At 43.1% G+C, this 18,550-nt stretch overlaps 1 protein-coding gene across 12 annotated transcripts in view; it reads right to left on the bottom strand.

Annotated features, from left to right (window-relative positions):
• SOX5 (SRY-box transcription factor 5) overlaps positions 1–18,550 on the bottom strand; it is a 729,285-nt gene that overhangs the window by 331,455 nt on the left and 379,280 nt on the right. The gene's annotated exons all lie outside the window — the stretch shown is intronic.

Below are 18,550 nucleotides of genomic sequence, written 5' to 3'. Positions count from 1 at the left end.
GGGTGTGGTGCGTTTGCCACATCCGCAAAATAATAATAATAATAATAATAATAATAATAATAATAATAATAATAACACCTGCTCTTTTATTTATTTATTTTAAATTATTTCTTATCCTGCCCCCCCAACTTAACAACATCCAGGGCAGCTGCAACACATAAATCAATATACCAGCACTTCCTAACAACAGCAATCATCGTTATTATGACGGGATTGGTATGTGCAACACAAGCAGAATCACAAATTCGCAAATTTAAAAAGACATAATTCCCCCCAAAAGAAATCAACCAAACTGTAACTAAATTAAGACAGTTTTTTAAATGCAATTATTAAGAATAATAATCAGGAATACACATATAGTCACCCTGTGCAGGATGAAATAATACTTAAGAATGCAATACAAAGGCCTGGATAAATAATAAGGGTTTAATCTGGTGGCAGAAAGGAATGGGGTCAGTTGCCAGGTGTGTCTCACTGAGAAGAGCAATCCACAGGTAAGGATGAGCAACAGAGAAAGACCCCGCCCTGGTCAACTCCCTGGCCTCTGACACAGGGATGTAAAAATATGCCGGTTTCCATTTTTCATTTTCCCAGTGCTAAGTTCAGTATGCCTCATTTCCACGCTTGCTTGTGTGGTCGTTGTTTTAACTTCACATGGAAATGTATGCATATTTTAATGACCATTCGTTTCTGTTTGCAATTTTGCATTTTTTTTTTAAAAAATGATTTCTTTTAAAATAATGCAATTTTGACAATATTTTCATGAATATGCACTTAAACAACACATGGGGGGTTGTGGCTGTTGAAGAATTGCATTGCAAAAATCAGAAAAGTGCAAATTTCAAAGTCTAGCTGCATTTTGGCTCAGTAAGTGTGAACTGGGTAGGCTTATACTAAAATATGGACACCCCCCCCAAAAAAAGAAAAATCCCCCATCCCTGTTCTGAAGCCTGGGACACCTGGAGATGATAACCTTAACATTTAGATGGCTAGCATTGCAGAGGTTGTACAACCTTGTTGTAGTAGACAGGCTGACCTATTGCTGCCAAGGTAGGCAAGTTGGCACTATCAGTAATTATAATGTGTCCCTCAGCAGACATCATTTCCCCCTCTACTTCCATGTTTCTTCCCCACTATCACTCACTGCTCCTCTCTGATTGATTTATTTGTAGACATATTCAGCCCATTCTGGAAAAAAATACCCCCCCCCCCAAGGCAGCACACAGAAAAGAGAAAGCAGAACAGCTGTTTAGAATGACACACTCTCAAACGATATGTGTGGTATCAAACTGATTAAACACAGCAGCCAAAATCTAACCAAGAAGAATAAAGCAAATCGTAAACAGGCTGATGGAATTATTATTATTATTATTATTATTATTATTATTATTATTATTATTTTAAAAACGGTTTTCAAAACCAGCCTTAAAAGACACAGAGGGTTTGCTGATTTCTCCTAGGAGCAAGATCCTCAATCGCGGTGCCACTGCAAAGAAGACCACACTCATGTGTACCAGCTATTTTGATTTCAAGTAACGACTGGCTCCTCCTACCTATTTTCCGTTGCTCCTTTTCCAGCAGCATTTGCCCCCAAGCTCAAGCACAGCTACCTATTCACCCATCTCTGCCGCAATCCAACCCATAACATGCGAGATCTTCTAGTAAGCCTGGTGCCAGACTTCTGGGGAGCCTTGGCATGGTGCTGAGAATGACTCCCACACCCCCATGGGAGACATGGACCCAGCTGCCTCCAAGGAGACATATATCAGTATTGGATGGGAACCAGTGGTTTTGAACGGGAGCTAAGCTCAGCTCCCAGATGATGGGCCTAAAAAAGCTATTACAGATCTATGAAAGCAGTTGATAGGCAGTTTGAGATTTATATATGCATTTTTACAAAACACTCTTCAATGACTTAAGTCATTACTGAAGAGACCTTATATACCAATCTTAGGTGAGAGTTCCATAGTCATGGGGCCGCTACTGAAAAGTAGCCTGCCCATCTAATACTTCTTAAGGAAATACATGAAACAATGCGTATTACAGATAAATGGTGCTAACATGCCTGCTGAGAAACAGATTCTTGCTTTCATGCACCAAAATGCTCCAGTTTTGCACAAGGAAGAAGAGAGGAGCTGCTTTATCTTTGTGACTGCTGTGGGGTATGACCCTCCAGCCGCTGTTGGGACTGAATGATGGCAATTGGAGTTAGGAATGATGGGAATTAGAGTTCATTGACATCTGGAGGGCCACAGGCTGCTCACCCTTGATTTGGAAGGATAAGGCTTTCTCAGTAGCCCCTCCCGCTTTGTGGAATTTCTCCACCAAAAGGGGTTTGCTTGACACCAATGATACGTAGTTTGAGGCACTAGGCAAATAAACACATTTTTATTTACCCCGTCTCTCATCCACAATTCATCATGTGTGAACATCATGTCTGATGTTTCCAGTCAGGAAGGAAAATGTATCAAACGTAAATCACAAAATTGTAATTAAAAATTGCATTCTAATGGGAGGGTGTGACCCAGTCAAAATAAAATGCAGTCATTAAAATGGGGGGGGATTTAAGTGTGTGCCTTACTCTCCCCAGTGGGGCTAATGGAATTTGAAGGGGCTCGATGTTGGCCAACTCATTTCACTTGCTTTATTACAACTGAGCATAGACACTCACAACCAACACCGCTATTATCATTGAGTGAGAACTGCATCAGGTGTTTGGGCAGAAGTCAAGTTTATCAATCTAACTGCAACCCTTAGACACCTCTACTGGAACATGGATTGTCTGCACTGACTGGCAGTGATTTTCCAGGGTTTCAACCACAAGTCTTTCGCAGCCCTACCATGAGATGACAGATTGATCCTGGTACCTTCTGCATTCAAAGCAGGCGGTCTACCATTGAGCTATGGCCCAACTAACGCACACAGAGGTATATATTTTTTTATCTTTGAGGAACAAATTCTCATGAAACAAATGTTCACTGAGGACAGCACTGTGTGTGTGTGTGTGTGTGTGTGTGTGTGTGTGCACGTGCTCATAAGCGTGCCGGAAACTGAAACTGATGGAGACAGAAGAAAAGGAAGAAAAGTCTTGGGGAACTTTAAATCTCAGAGGGAAAAGAGCTGTTACAACCCTGTTGAAATAAAACAAGCAAGTTGCCTATCATGAAAACATCACACAAATTGTACACACACACACACACACACACACACACACACACACACAATTATAAGTCACACTCCCTGCCACTTACCTCAAGCCGCCAGTGAAATTCTCTCTCCCTCTCTTGCAGAAAAACATTGAGTGGTACACATTGTAAGAAACCCCGCCGCTTGTTAGGTCATGGGGCTCAGAGGAAAGTGTGTGTTTGTGTGTGGTGACCACATCTATTTCTCACTCCAGGGAAACATGGAGAAAGTCTGCCAGTCCTCACTGCATAGGTACTTTGTCTACCTTCACGTCTGTTGTTCTACAGCAATTCCCATAAAGCTTCACAAAGACCCAGCTGTATAAACCAAGTCTGTCAAAGGAGGAATGGATAAACCAGGGAGGGGTGTCTAACATGTTGACCACTGACTGAGCCTACTAGAATAAAGGAGCCTTGATGGAGAGAAATAATCACCCATTGCTGTTTGTTTATTTTAACTCTTCTACCACAGCCTGGAAACTACCCCCCTCTTTTTTTTTTCTTGCTTGCCTGCTTCTCCCCACCCATTTAGCATCTCCCCACTGAGAGACCTTTGTGATCTAAAAAGCAGCTGCACCCCCTCCCTGTTTCTTAACACTGGCAATTTTATAGAGAGAGAGAGAGAGATCCATAACGTGTCTTAAAATAACCTTTCACAGCATCACACTGTCCATCATTTGAAATCCAAAACACTTTTTCTTGTTAGGTCCAGCAGGCAGAAGACAAATAATGAGTGCCAGGTCCAAATCAGACCACCGGGTGCTTTGCCCACTGAGAGAAGACCCCTGCAGTGACTGATCTCTGGTTCACATATGCACATAGAATTGCTACACTTGACTATTAAAATAGATTTCTCATTACACACACACAAAAAAAACCCCAATATAACTGGCTGATCGATTTATTAGTGGAGTCCCTTAATAAGCATTGTGTTAGAGAGGATACAGAAGTTTTACCTGTGGTGTTAGGTCTGTGGTGGTCCATTCACGCATGGAAATCACCACTTAATGAGTCCCAAATGGAGGGGATGAAATCTAAGGGTTTTCCCCCACCCCGACTGAATCCATTGTAGCCATAGACTCTACAACACATAGCCATTGTAGCCATAGACTCTACAACACATAGACTCTACATCTTGACTCTATATCTCCTGCCACCTGTGGCCCTCCAAATGTTGCTGGAGTACAACTCCCATCAGCCCAAGTCAGGATACCCAATGATCATGGATGATGGGAGTTACAGTCCAAGATCTAGAGGGCCACGGGTTCCCCACCCCACATGACCTAGTACATTGCACACTCTGTGACATTCTGTATGTAGTGGGGATGAGAGCCTGTGTGGTTGTGAACCAGCTCATACGTACAGCATCCTTGAGTATTGCAGCTTGTCCAAAGCATGGTGGCTCTGAAGCCCATTGCTCACCCTAATTGGTTTCACTGTACTAGACAGCATGCACTTCGACTGGCAATTTTATTTCCCATTCATCCAAATCATCACGATTCTACTGTGTCAGATCAAACGATGCCTAGTCCACCACTCCCTTCGCAACAAATGGACAGCTGCCAGATGGACCTGGGAAGGTGGGGAAAGAAAACCTCTGTGCTTTGTCCTCTGGTGAACAGAGGCATCTTGCATCTCTAGATATGGAGATTTTAGTTATCATAGGCACAAGTTATTCACAGACTTCTCCCCTATGAATCTGTCTCATGCTTCCCTTTATCTTATGGCTTTATCTCACGGCAATTAATTTCATAGGTTGATGACGCACTGAGCAAAGAGATACTTCCTTTTGTTTGTTCCTGAACAGATTGTTCTACCAATGGCCCAAACCCAATTTAGTGCTCCAGAACATTTTTTTTTCTTAAAGCATTTGCTGGCAGCTATGTCAGGATCCGGACTTCTCTTAATTTGGACTAACTAAATAAAAGTCACTGCAGATGGAAAGTATGTCGCTGTAAATAATTCTTCAAACTTGAATGAAAAATTACATGAAGTTTTGATTGGAAGAATATAAGCTGAACTTGGGCACCCAACGATTATTACTGTTAACTGGTTTTGTGTCTCACACTGAGGCTACTTTTGTGCGCAGAAAATTGTCAACTTTTAGCATATTACTGCCAGGGTGAAGCTGTCACGAGGGTGGGTAGCAGGAGAGATGTCTCCTGACCCAAACCCTAAATGATCAGATGTCTTCCTTCAGCAGGCCATTCCAACAGTTTTCCACTCCCCTCAAACCCACAGCAAATCTGCATCCCTTATTTACTGAGTGCACACAGTATTGAAATGGGCAAATCTGTCAGTTTCAGTTTCTCTCACTGTCTCATATTTTCCAGTATTAAGTCCTGTTCACCACATTTTTGCAATTTCTTTTAAAGTGCTCAAAAAACCCATCTGCATTTCAGAGCATATATACATATTTGTATATACATATGTATACATATACATATTCATTGGACGCGGGTGGCGCGGGGCTTGCCGATCAGAAGGTCGGCGGTTCGAATCCCCATGACAAAGTGAGCTTCCGTTGCTCGGTTCCAGCTCCTGCCAACCTAGCAGTTCGAAAGCATGTCGAAGTGCAAGTAGATAATTAGGTATCGCTACAGCGGGAAGGTAAACGGCATTTCCGTGTGCTGCTCTGGTTCGCCAGAAGCAGCTTTGTCATGGTGGCTACATGACCTGGAAGCTGTACGCCGGCTCCCTCGGCCAATAATGTGAGATGAGCGCCGCAACCCCAGAGTCAGTCACAACTGGACCTAATGGTCAGGGGTCCCTTTATACATATTCATATATGGACTCCCTGGAAAAGACCCTGATGCTGGGAAAGATTGAGGGCACAAGGAGAAGGGGACGACAGAGGACGAGATGGTTGGACAGTGTTCTTGAAGCTATGAACATGAGTCTGACCAAACTGCGGGAGGCAGTGGAAGACAGGAGTGCCTGGCATGCTATGGTCCATGGGGTCACGAAGAGTCGGACACAACTAAACGACTAAACAACAAATACATATTTTGGCATGCAATTTTGTTCAAGATAATGCATTTATAATGTTATTTTTTTTTGCTAATATACACATATTTACCCATGCTTTCTCCACTAATACAAGCAATTTTTTGGTGCACATCATATGGCTGAAGAACTGCATTGCAAAATTCAGACACATGTGAATTTCAAGGATAGCTCTCCATTATCTCTTAAAACAGACAATACATAGAGTAACTAAGAAGTCTCTCTCTCTCTCTCTCTCTCTCTCTCTCTCTCTCTCTCTCTCTCTCTGTGTGTGTGTGTGTGTGTGTGTGTATTGTTGTAAGTTGCTTTGAGTTACTTTTTGTAAATAAAATAGTCATAACTTTAATAAATAATAATAATTGTAATACTAACAATGTCTCTCTGTGTTCAGATAAGCAAATCAAAGACTGAAAAGTACTGTGCCACTTAATGTCCCTATTTAACTGATTAGCAATAACGAGAAAACATTGCAATTAATTTTTAAACCACATGTGGCCTCACAAATATAGGAACCTATAACTGGAGAACATCATAAGGAGGTGTTAATACTTTTTTTTAGATGTCCATCTGTCATTATGAAACCAAATGCACACATGGCAGGGCAGTTTTCAACTTGGATGATTTTCACTTTCTCTCTATTATGTCCAGTAGCAGTGCTGCTAGTTGCAATAGGCTTGCCTTGGATAATGGCGAAGCGACTTCAGAATGATCACATCCCTCCTGCCCCAATGAAGAATCGACAAACAAGTACAAGTGGGAAGAAGAGGCTTTTGGCCAATCCAGGAGCTGTGCACATTCTAAGATTCTGTGAGCATCTACCATGCAACTGCAAAATTTGGTATCAGTTGCAAGTCACAAGAGTTATAGCAAGCATCCCTCCCTCCCTCCCTCGCTTCATGCCCAGCTCTGTCAGTGAGCCAGGCTTCTTACTCATTCGTAGTTTGGATGCTCCGATTAGATTTCCAGGTTGGATGATAAAATTTCCTCATCAGGACCACTGCATTTTTAAAATGGGTAAGCATGCCCTGTTGAAATATCAGGAACTGGAGAGGGTGAATGTCACCAAGCATCATCACGCATGTAACATCAAGCTTCTTCTTGCTGACCAACTTGAGTTGGACCCAACCTGGACATGGGCCAGTTCTGACGCACGCGGACTGTTTTTTTTCTCATTAAGCAAGCAAGTGTGATTTGCTGTCCAAAGGAAAACTCAAGCGTCAAATTACAGGTTGCTCCTCACACAAAACCTGGGAAATCAAAATTGTTTTGATAAAGCTAGCAAAAAAATTCCTGGAGTAGAGTGGGATCTGCACAAGCCTACAGTCATAAAACCCAGCCTAATTTTCAACAATATCTGATACTCAAAAAGAAGAAATAGCACAGGGGTGGAACCCTTTAGCTGCCACTAGGGATGCATGAATCACTCTATTTCTGGTTCATGTCAGTTTTGGATGTGTTTATTCATAAGTCTGTAAGGAATATTAAAAAAACAAAACCTGCCTTATACTGAGTCAGGCCATTGTCCCATCAATGGCTCATTAAACTAACTGGCAGCAGCTATTCAAGGTTTCAGACAGTGATCATTCCCTGCTGTACCTGAAGATATTGGGGAATGAAGCCATGTTCTACTGCATGCTGAGCAAATGGTGTACCACCAAGCTTCAGCCTTTCCCATTTGCAGTAGGGTGACATTTGAAGAATAATTGCATTCACATCTGTGCAGGAGGGGCAAATTAGAGCCAGTTTGCTTAGAAACGTGCCCCAAATTAAATTCTGCTCCATCTCTTTGCCACCATATTCCTGAAAGCATGCTATTGGCACCATCAGGGTGACAAGGTCTGTATGTGGTCAAAACAATGAATAGAATTGTAGGAGCACTGAATCCTCACATTCTGCTGCTTGTGTCATGATGGCTGCCGCAATTCTCATAATCTGCATGGGTAAAAATTCCACTCTCCATCATGACGTATGATGAGGTGTCACAGATCACTGCCTCTTGTCACAATTATTCATAAAACTGGAGCCATGCTAGAAGATGACATGCCTATCACAGGTTGACTGTCATCTATGACATAATGGATGTCACTTAAACCGAACATTTATGAATAGATCCAGAGATAATCTAGCTTTGGACTTGAACGTATGAGTTAGTTCGGATTGTATCCTAGGGCTGTCTGTGCTTTAAAGCTACTCACGTCAAAAAGCTGACACATGTAGGCACCACGATGCATAGTATGAATTAGGTAAAATGGGTTTTCCCTCCTTCCCTCACAATACTTGGACTCAGGTTGATTCAATGAAACTTCACTGGCAGGAGATATTCGTCATAGTGCTTCTTCACACAATGCGGAATTTATTTATGGAATGTGTTGCCATGCGGTCATGTAGGTTAGTAGACTGTATAAGGGATGTGGCAACTTCATGGAGGGTAGATCAATGCATGACAGCCAGGAATGATGGCTACATGGATCTTTGAGGTTTATAGGCAGGGAGGAAGTGTGTCCAAGGGCATCTGCTTGACAACCATAGGCAGAAGGATGAAGGCCTAGGTAGTCTGATCTAGCAGAGTTCTGTTCATGAAAGTTTTTAGCCTGGCTTTCAGGAAAACAAGAACACAGCAGGGGGGGAATCTTCTATGAGCTAGTGGTTACCATCTCACACCAACCAAACAAGAAGACAAGTAAAATCAATTCTTAGTCAGCAAGACACTAGATTGGGGATGGGGAGCCTGGGCTACAACTTGCATAATCCCTGACCATTGAACATGCTGGCTGCGACTGATGGGAGCTGGAGTCAACCAGACTACAGGTTCCCTGTCCCTGTAGTAGAGGAAAATACAAATCAACTAATCTTTTTCTGTGCTTCATGTCCTGTATCAGGAGGACAAGAAAGCTGTCGTCATTACTGTGATATCATTGTTTTGTGATTCTATATTGGGACTATTTGTATCCTGACCATGGTTGAAGAAACTGAACTTCTCTGGTTTATGATTTAATAAAACGGAAATGAGGTCTTCATGGTCAAACCGGCAAACTAAAGGGTGGGTGATAATCCATTCCAGGGCCAAACTAAAAGAAGTGTTTTGTGTGCATTTCAGGCATAAAGTTGCAGTAATCACTTCATCACATTAAACAGAAGTTTCATTATGGAGAAAGTTCAGTTAATGGGGACAACACAGTGAACTTAGTCATTGGTTGCAGTAGTATTAGATGGGTAATGAGGAAACACTTGGGCTAGAATTGTAGCCTATAAGACTTGAAAATAAAGCTAACCTTTCACTAAAATTGTAAATCTGGTGGTGAGTAGTGACTTTGATTCAAGAAGCCTTTTGCAAAGATTTTGAGGAAACCTTACATAAATTCTATTTTCCTGGAGGTCTTTTTTTTTAAACAACAACAACAACAACAACCCAGGTTTGTTGAGGCTTTGCCTTATCACTTTTAAACACAGCACATATCCTGACTCGTGGAAGAAGATGGGTGGATTCTTTGCTCAGGTAAAATATTTTGGCCCTCCAGTAGGGAATTGTGGCTCGGTGCCGCAGAGTTAGACCTGGTGGCGTAACCACTCTCTAAGTCTGGCATTTGAGAATTATGCTTCTAAGAACTGACAGCACAAACCCAGGTGAAAGTTACGGAAAGGAGAAAGAGGCAAGCGGTGGGAGGGGACATCCCGCCCCCCGCTTTCTGTTCCACCTCTGTTTAAATCCCCTCTTTGTTCAGCATGCCGTACAGCCTTACCTACCGGCTTGAGAAATGCCCGAGCCAGCAAAATGCGGTATTGAAAAAAAGTGATGGAAAGTTGGATTGGAAAACCGTTCCGCGACAAACCTTTCTTTGGGAAACTAATCTGACAGTGATTCTTTGGGAAACTAATCTGATCGGCTATTATGCACCGATCTCAAGCCATACCTCAGTTGCCGACGGCTCTGCTGGATTGTTAAAAGCACTGGCCTCTGGGTTGGTTTAAGACACGTTTCACTGGAAAGGGTTCACAATCACTTATTCCTGAGTGTATAAGTCCACCAGTGCATATAAACCACTTTTTCATCCCCCCCAAAAAATTCTTGATTACCCTCCCCTCCCCTCAATTCTAGCATTCCTAAATGGTAAGGATCCCCCTCCCAAATATTAAACCATAATCTAAAGTCTTAAATATTTAGGAGGATTCCCTAGTGGAGTGCTTTCAGTATTGCAGAGTGACTTGGGTTGTGTAAATCTATCTGCAAGGCAGACAGAAATATGGAGATTTATAGCTGGGGTCTCTGCAGACCACTTTAGGATGACAGCTTCAAGATTATAGGAATCATTCTATTAAAGAGACTCCAGGAAAAAAAAAATGAAGGTGTGTGCATGTCTGGAGAGAGTAGAGTTGGAAAGACGTCCAACACACAGTTTACCACAATGTGCTCTCTCCTTCCTCACCACAGACTTTGGCTTAGGTGCAGAATTATGCTTTCCTGATAGCATCATGTTATGTACATTATTCCTCGCAATACATGTACACATCGCTCTGAGCCCTCCCCAAAGATCTTCCCACCCCCTTTCTCCTACTGAACAGTAAATGCATTTTGCAGATGGACAAGCGGCAGGAAGATACATTTCAGGCGCACTTCCAAAGAACGAGAAAGTGCCGCGATTGGGCTCTCCAGGTGACATTTTAAGAGTTGATTCTCACAACACCTTTCCTTGCTCTTATGGGATTGTCAGCCTCATCCTTCTAGGGTATCAGACTTTGACTTCAGGATGTGGTGCTCATGAAAACTCAGCGCCATCCCCTTCTAGGAAACCTCACCATCAACCTCCAACACATTGCTTGCAAAGGCACATCTTAACACAGGGGTAGCTAATGTTGTGCCCTCTGGATACTGTGGGACTACAGATGCCATCACCCCTGACCATTGCTCTCACTGCTTGGGGCTGATGGGAGTTGAAGTCCAAGAACATCTGGAGGATACCACATTGGCTGTCCCTTCCTTAAACCCTTCCACTTAGTGCCAGCTCAGATATTTGGAGAAAGACAGCTCCTGTGGGCCCAGGTTCACCTTCCTCTTCTTGCCATTGCCACTCCATTGCCATACTACAGCATACCCACTGGCAAGGGAGAAAGCTTGCAGACAGGGCTATTGTTAGAGGTTGGCTCAGTGGCAGTGGTAGCCCCAGATCTTTTCCACTGGGTCCCAGACCTTATGGCTCTTCCCCTATTTATTTTACTTGGATTACAGGGCTTCTGGATATACCAGAATGCTCAGTGCTTGTAAGAGCCTAGCCATTCACCTTCTTGATTTGTTCAGAACCCTACATATGTATAAGTTAGCAAGCACAATTTTGTGTTACGGGCCTGAGCCTCGAGTCCTTTAAGCACTAGCAACAGAAGTGGCTCGCTGGGTGGTGTGGAGCCACTATGCTAGCTTCCCAGAAGATGAGCTGCTGCCATTTACCAGGAGGTAAACAGGGAAGGGTGAAGCGGCAGGGAGGTCAGTGCGGTGCAAATGCACCAGTAGAGCCAATCTGGTGCTCCCACCAGTAGGGATGTTGGAGAGAATTCCGATGAAAATAGAAACAGGAGCAGGTGGCTGATCTTCACTTATTGTCCCATGTTGGGAGCGGAACGCAAGCCAGTGAATATGATCAGCGTTCACTGCTGATCTTGCTTTCAATCAGGAAATTATACACGATTGATTACATTCCCTCCTCTCCAATTTGCATTTCTTGTGCACTGGAATGAGTGGGGTAGAATAAGGTAATGCCAATGTAATTTATGTAAGTTACAGAATTTATTACAAAACTTACGCATGTTACCGGATTTCATCACAGTGAACAGAGGGAAATAACACAGTTTTGGGCAGGTGAACTGAAGCACAATGGAAACGGTGCTCCGTGTGACAAATACAAGGCAGAATGCAAAACAATGCCTTCCTACCCGCCAGTGCACTTGCACTGCGCCAACCTCCCAACTCTCTCCCTCCCCACCCCAGTAAGCAACAGAGACCCACCAGCAGGGAAGCTAGCGCAATAGCTCCATCCCACCCAGTGAGTTGCTTCTGCCTAGCAATGCCCCTGCTAGTGGGCAAGCGAGCAGGTGGGCTGTGGCAGATGATCCTCTCCCACTCAATGCTGTCGTTTGCCCTAGCTAGGCCAGAAGTAAAATGCAGGTGCCCATTGCAGAGGTGTGGGCATCAACAGGCAAGCTCCGCCTGAAGAAATCCCCTCTCCCCCACAACTAGAAAACACCTCAGTCATGGGTCCCACTTTACTGTGTCCTCTGAAAGGCTGTCTGGTCCAGGTTTGGTTTAAAGATATAGAACCAGAAAAAAGAGAGAACGGGAATCTTGGATGTTGCTAATCACCAACAGTTAGCAGATAGACATGGTCACAATTTCCCCCTACATCCCTGCCCGTCCCCCGTCCCCGGTGAGATGTATTGTATTTCACATTAGTTATTTCTAAATTTGCATCTCTACATATTGATTAGCACACACGCGATGGAATGCAAATTGTTGTCCACTTTCTTGGTGGTGCATTGCCTCTGTTTTGGCAATGCAGAATAGGTCACCCTGCTATTAAAGGAGCAGGGGTGTTGTCATTTTTCACATCTGGCTGCCCCTTGCACTTTAAAAAATCCAACCCAGGGAAAGCATTTGCAGGACAGTCTGAAAAGCTCACCTCAGATTTCAACAAGCACTTTGTCTCCTTGTTTTCTTTGGTTAGTACCAGTTGAAAACTAAAGCCCAGGGAACGGCTTCTGAAACATCTGGATTATCCAAAGCAATTTCCACCAGGCAACCTTAGTAAAGTGCTTTGAACAAAATGTTCCCGAATGCAGTAATTATAAGTTCTTTTTAAAGCGCTTCTTGCATGCATACTCCAAAGGGGCAGCCATATTAACTGAATCAGAAAACATCAGTCACGCAAGCACCTTAAAAGACTGGCAGATTTACTGAGGTGTGAGCTTCAGTAGGCCAGACGCATCTGAGGAAGTGGGCTATGGCCCGCTTTAAGGTGCCACAAGGCTTTCTGATGTGATGTCCTTGAAAGCAGAACAAGTTTAAATTTATGGGTCCACAGAATGTCAACAAGGGCCAGCGTTGTAATCCTGTAGATCAGCTGGGATGATGAGACGGATTCTGTGCTGCGGATTTACACCTGTCTTTTCCAATAGCTGGAGTTGACTCTACAATTAAGGAAAGTGCTTCTCCTCCTCTTTACTACATGCTTTCCTGCTTTCAATATGGACCAAACTACTGCCTTTCCTCTCTTCATTATCTCTAGGCTGGATAAGAAAATTGCTGTCCTGTAGTCCCTTGCATAAAGTGAGGGAGAATGGAAGCGCTGGCCTTTGACAAACAGTGTGCTACCTCTGGTCCAAAGGGGGAACATCAATATGACACACATATCAATTTTATGCCATTTTATGTGGCATAAGCTGTGAGGATGGGCCATAACTCAGTGGCAGAACACAGACATTGCTTACCAAACCTGTGTGTGTGTTTGCTTGCTTATTTATTTATTTGTTTAAAAGCCTTTCGAAACTGCTGGGCAGTTATGCACAAAACCACAACATCAAAACCACAAAGTAGTATCATTAAAAACGGGGATGCAATAAAACACAGTATAAAACAGTATTCACATGGTCCAATCTTGCGGGTCACAGAAAGCTTAAGAAGAAGAAAAAGTCTTTGCGAGGCATTCAAAGCTAACCCTGAGCATTCCTGCAGATATATTTACATGTTTGTCAGTGAGTGCCTGAAGGAGACTGATAAATGCAGATATAATGCAAGGACAAATGTGGCTGAGGCCAGTCCAAAATGGGCAAGTATTTTAAGCAAGAAACCAATAATTTGAACTTTGCTCAGAAACTAATAGGCAGCAATTGTATTCAGATAAAAGAAAGGGGGGTAGTAAGAAGACTATTATCCCACCATCTTAAGATGCCTGGCAGCATCCCTCTGAAGCAGCTAAAGTTCCTTGACTGTCTTCAGTGGCAGCCCCAGGTGGAGTGCATTGCAAAACTCAAGAGAGAAGTGATTGAGGCATGGATCACTGTAGCCAGATGAGGATTAGTGCTTTTAGGTGCCCCCTGCCCAGAGTGATCTGCCTGGCTGCTGTCCAATGCTGGACTGGAAGGATCTCCTTATCTTCTTATGTGCTAGGTTGAAACTATCAGATTGCATGACCACATTAGCAGCTGCAGTCGGTTATCTAAACGGAACATAGTCAGTCAGAACCACAGACCATCTAGCTCAGTTTCGTCTACACTAGCTGGAAGCAGCTCTCCCAGGATTGAAACCAGGGCCTTCTGCTCAGACCTCCTGGTGTGAATGCCATTCTAGCCCTGTTCTGAATAAAGAGCAGCTCCACATCACCAGCTTGTGTGCCCCCCCGCCGAATTTCCCCTGAGCTGACCGAGCTCGTCAGAAGGTACTGTAATGTGCTGCGTCAGGAATTGTATTTGAAGACGAGAAAATCAGTGGTTATGAAAAGCCGGCATTTACTGCAGCCCTCACAACAACACCAATAAACCTCCCTGATCTCTGGGTGAAGCACACCTTCAACGTGGCCTGTGGAGTAAAAGCTCAATATGAGTAGTAGCAGTTACATATAACGAGGACTGGCGTCATTTCAGGTAGAAGCCTATATTTCTTGAAATAGAGCATTTGGCTATAAAGACGTGTTTTCAAGCAACATTTCATTACACCCAAGTCTCCCCCTCTTTATGCAGAGGTAGATGTTTTTTAAAATAAAAAAAAACCTCACGAGGAAAATGCAGGGCCCCTGACAATATTGTTTTCAGCCAACATTCAGTTGACAGCCAGTGTGGTGGAGTGGTTAGAGTGTTGGACTAGGACAGGCACCCCCCCCAAACTTGGCCCTCCAGATGTTTTGGGACTACAACTCCCATCATCCCTAGCTAACAGGACCAGTGATCAGGGATGATGGGAAGTGTAGTCCCAAAACATCTGGAGGGCCAAGTTTGGGGATGCCTGGACTAGGACCTGGGAGACCAGGGTTCACATTCCCATTCAGCCATGAAGCTCACTTTGGGCCAGTCACTGCCTCTCAGCCTAACCTACCTCACAGGGTAGTTGTGAAGAAGGGGGACGAATCACATGGACCGCCGTGACCTCCTTGGAGAAAAGGTTGGGATATGAATATAATAAATAATCTTCAGTTATGACATGGTGAGCTGAAGAGTTTTTGACTGCATCACTTCAAGCTGCAGGTGTGGGGTGAATTTTCGAATGCTCCTTCGCACACAAAAGAGCAAAAACACCACTTTCCTGAACTTTGTAAACTACACCAAATCAGAGTAAAATGTTTCAATGTCTCCCTTTCCCTGGGTATGCTCAGGGAGTTTTTGCTTTTGTTTCCTACACGGAGGAACGTTCAAAAACGTGACCTCCCTAAAGCCAACATCTGAAATGGTGCAACCCAGAGTTCTGGTGCCTATTGCTGGATTCTGTGTGGAATAGTTCAGTAAGCACCTTATCTGTGAAATATTGATTGTAATTACTGGGGTCCCAAGCTCGCCATGAGAAGTTACAAGATAAAGTGCGTAAGGTGCCTTGGGATTACTGATATTGTAAGAGGATAAGAAGAACCAGGTGAAATCACCACCAGGCCTGCTTTCAGCTTACCAAGGAACATGGTTCTAGCTCCATGAAGAAACACAGTACATTTACATTATGTCCTTCAGCTCTTTTGTCTGCCTGTCCATCTCTTGTTGGATTTTTTTTTTTTACTTTCCTAAAAATGTGGTGTGGGGGTTGGGCAGAGAGGTCCTTGCTTGTGTGTTAGCTTGCTTCAAACTCCTTTAGCTCTCCCTTAGGGCTGCCATACGTCCAGAATTTCCCAGACATAGCTGGGATTTGCCCACCAGAAATAGCATCCGGGGGTAATTTCTGAAAAGCAGCTAAAATGTCCTGGGAAACTCAGGCCTACAGCACCCCATGATGGAAGTGTATATTCTGTTCATGAATTTCCTTTTAAAAAACGGCTAATTGTTTTTTGGGGGTGTTTTGTTTGTTTTTTGAGATTTTGCCAAAAAGGCTCAACAACTTTGCTGCCAAAAAAAAAAAAAAGAGTTCAACAAATTTTCTGTCTGAATTTTCACTTTATGAAATAGGGCAACCCTACTCTCCTATAAATATGCATTTTCGCTGTTTGGTATTTTTGAAGGTGAAATATAGAATCACAGAATTTTAGGGGTTTTTTTTGGGGGGGACCCCAAAGGCCATCTATCTACCTGCAATGTAGCTAAAGAATCCCTGACAAAATTCTGCTTTAAAATCTTCAGTGAAGGAAAGCCCACCATCTTCTGAGGTCGTCCATTCCACTGTCGAACAGCTCTTACCATCAAAAAGTTCCTTCTAAAGTTTAGGTTTTTGAAACATCATATTTGTTTCCAGTGTTTCCACCTCTATCGTTCCACCCATACTCCTAATTAAAAATATATTTACGTGGTGTGTGTTGTTTCTTCATTAATACCTACAGACATCCTATACAGGTGCCATTTTTTTGGTCTTTTGAAGCTTGTGTGAAGTCTGCCTATTTCTCTGGGTTTCTGCCTATTTCTCTGGGTTTCTGTCTGTCATCTCCCTTGTCTATTTATATATAAAAAAACCACCTTGCCAACTTTCATTATCGAAAGTGTGGCTTCCATGGTATGAAATAATACCAATATTTAGGGTGCAAAAATAAAAAAATGAAATGCATAAACAAATTAACATGGCAAGGATACTGCATTATTGACCACTGAACTGCTGGAACCTATAAGAACTTGAGAAAAGGTACTCAAAAGAAATGAAAGACAGACTTTTAGGTATCTGCTATAGAAACAGTGGTCTGCAAAGAACAAACCACCGGGGATTATTTGTTGAATAAATGAAGGACACTCAAAAACACTCCATAGCCACCAGAAAAATTAGCTAAACACGAGAACCTTGCACTTCACGCGCAAGAATTTCTCCAAAATTTTCCATCCCCTTTGACAATTTTCAAATGCAATTTCTGTACTCAAGAGTCTCTTCCAGGTAACCTCCGGGCATTAATCCTGATTTACTTATACAAAGCTTACATAGCAGTTAGACTGTGTAAGCTTTTACTGAGCAGTTGTTCTGATTGGTCTGCAGTGAAGTTGAACGACTGTGAGTATTCATTCTGATTTGGGAGAGGGGTGCTTATATGGTTTTCTATTAGTAATTCATCCTCCCCATGCTTTTCAGTGCATTTTCCTGTTGATTTCCAAAATACAAAAAAACTGTTTCTTTTTAAATGGGAACTGGTGCAACAGAACCTATAATTCCAGTGTGTGCTTTGATCTCCACTGCAAAATAGTGGCTTTCTGGAGGTGCCCTTAATAACTAATGGAGAATGGCTGAAATAAATGAAGGGCAAATTTTTCAGCGCAATGCTATTTCAGGCTACAAATTCCCATCACCTCTGACCACTAGCTGTGGTGGCTCTAGCTGATGGGTGTTGTAGTCTAAAGCATATAAAAGGCACCTGATTGGCTGAGGTTTTGTGTCAGGGATGGAGAACGTGTGGCTTTTACTGTTTTTTTGGAGGACGTTTCCCAGCGTGGCCCATGGTCAGGGATTCTGGGAGCTGTAGCCCAACAACATCTGAAGGATGATTGGTTCCCCATCGTAGTTATAAGTAAGCATATTCTTAATAGGAATCTGTAGCAAAAGAAAACTCAATAAATACATCTCCTCCCCCCTCCCTACAACCACCTCCTCTTAATCCTGAATTCTTTAGGCTGATTTTGTCCTTCTTCATAGGAAGGTAATGGATTAAGCAGAACATTACTTACTGTTACAACCACTCATAGTAAGAAGGGATTAATTAGGACATTCCTGCTCTTGCCATTTCTCAAGATGTTAAGTTCATCCAGAAAAATAAACTTGACTTCAGCCAAATCGACAGCCTCAAAATGTCATGGCTTAGAAAAATCACTCTTCCCCCCCCCCTCTTGCCCCACATACTAGAGCTGTTTCCTTCAACACCTTTGGCTCTTGTAGGAGAAAAACCTAACTGCTGATGAGTGGATTTTTAAAAGTGAAATGCTCTGAACTTTCCCCCCTCCGTGACACAATATAAAGGTGGGGTCATGCTAACAATAATGTACAATCAGGCTTGCCCAGTTTCTCAGTAGCATAAGACAAAAACGACCCCCTTTTCCTTGGACATTACATGGTACAGGATGGAGAACCTGCAGCTCTTCAAATGCTGTTGCCCTGCAGGTGTTGTTGCATTCTCAAAAAAGCCACAAGATCCTCTGCAGCTGGGATGGGGAACCTGTGATCTTCTATGTATTGTGTGATTCCAGCTGCCCTCAGCCTCAGCCATCATGCCCAG

The sequence above is a fragment of the Zootoca vivipara genome, chromosome 10 (assembly GCF_963506605.1).
Source record: "Zootoca vivipara chromosome 10, rZooViv1.1, whole genome shotgun sequence".
Classification (NCBI taxonomy): domain Eukaryota; kingdom Metazoa; phylum Chordata; class Lepidosauria; order Squamata; family Lacertidae; genus Zootoca; species Zootoca vivipara.
This window is presented reverse-complemented; position numbering and strand designations above follow the sequence as displayed.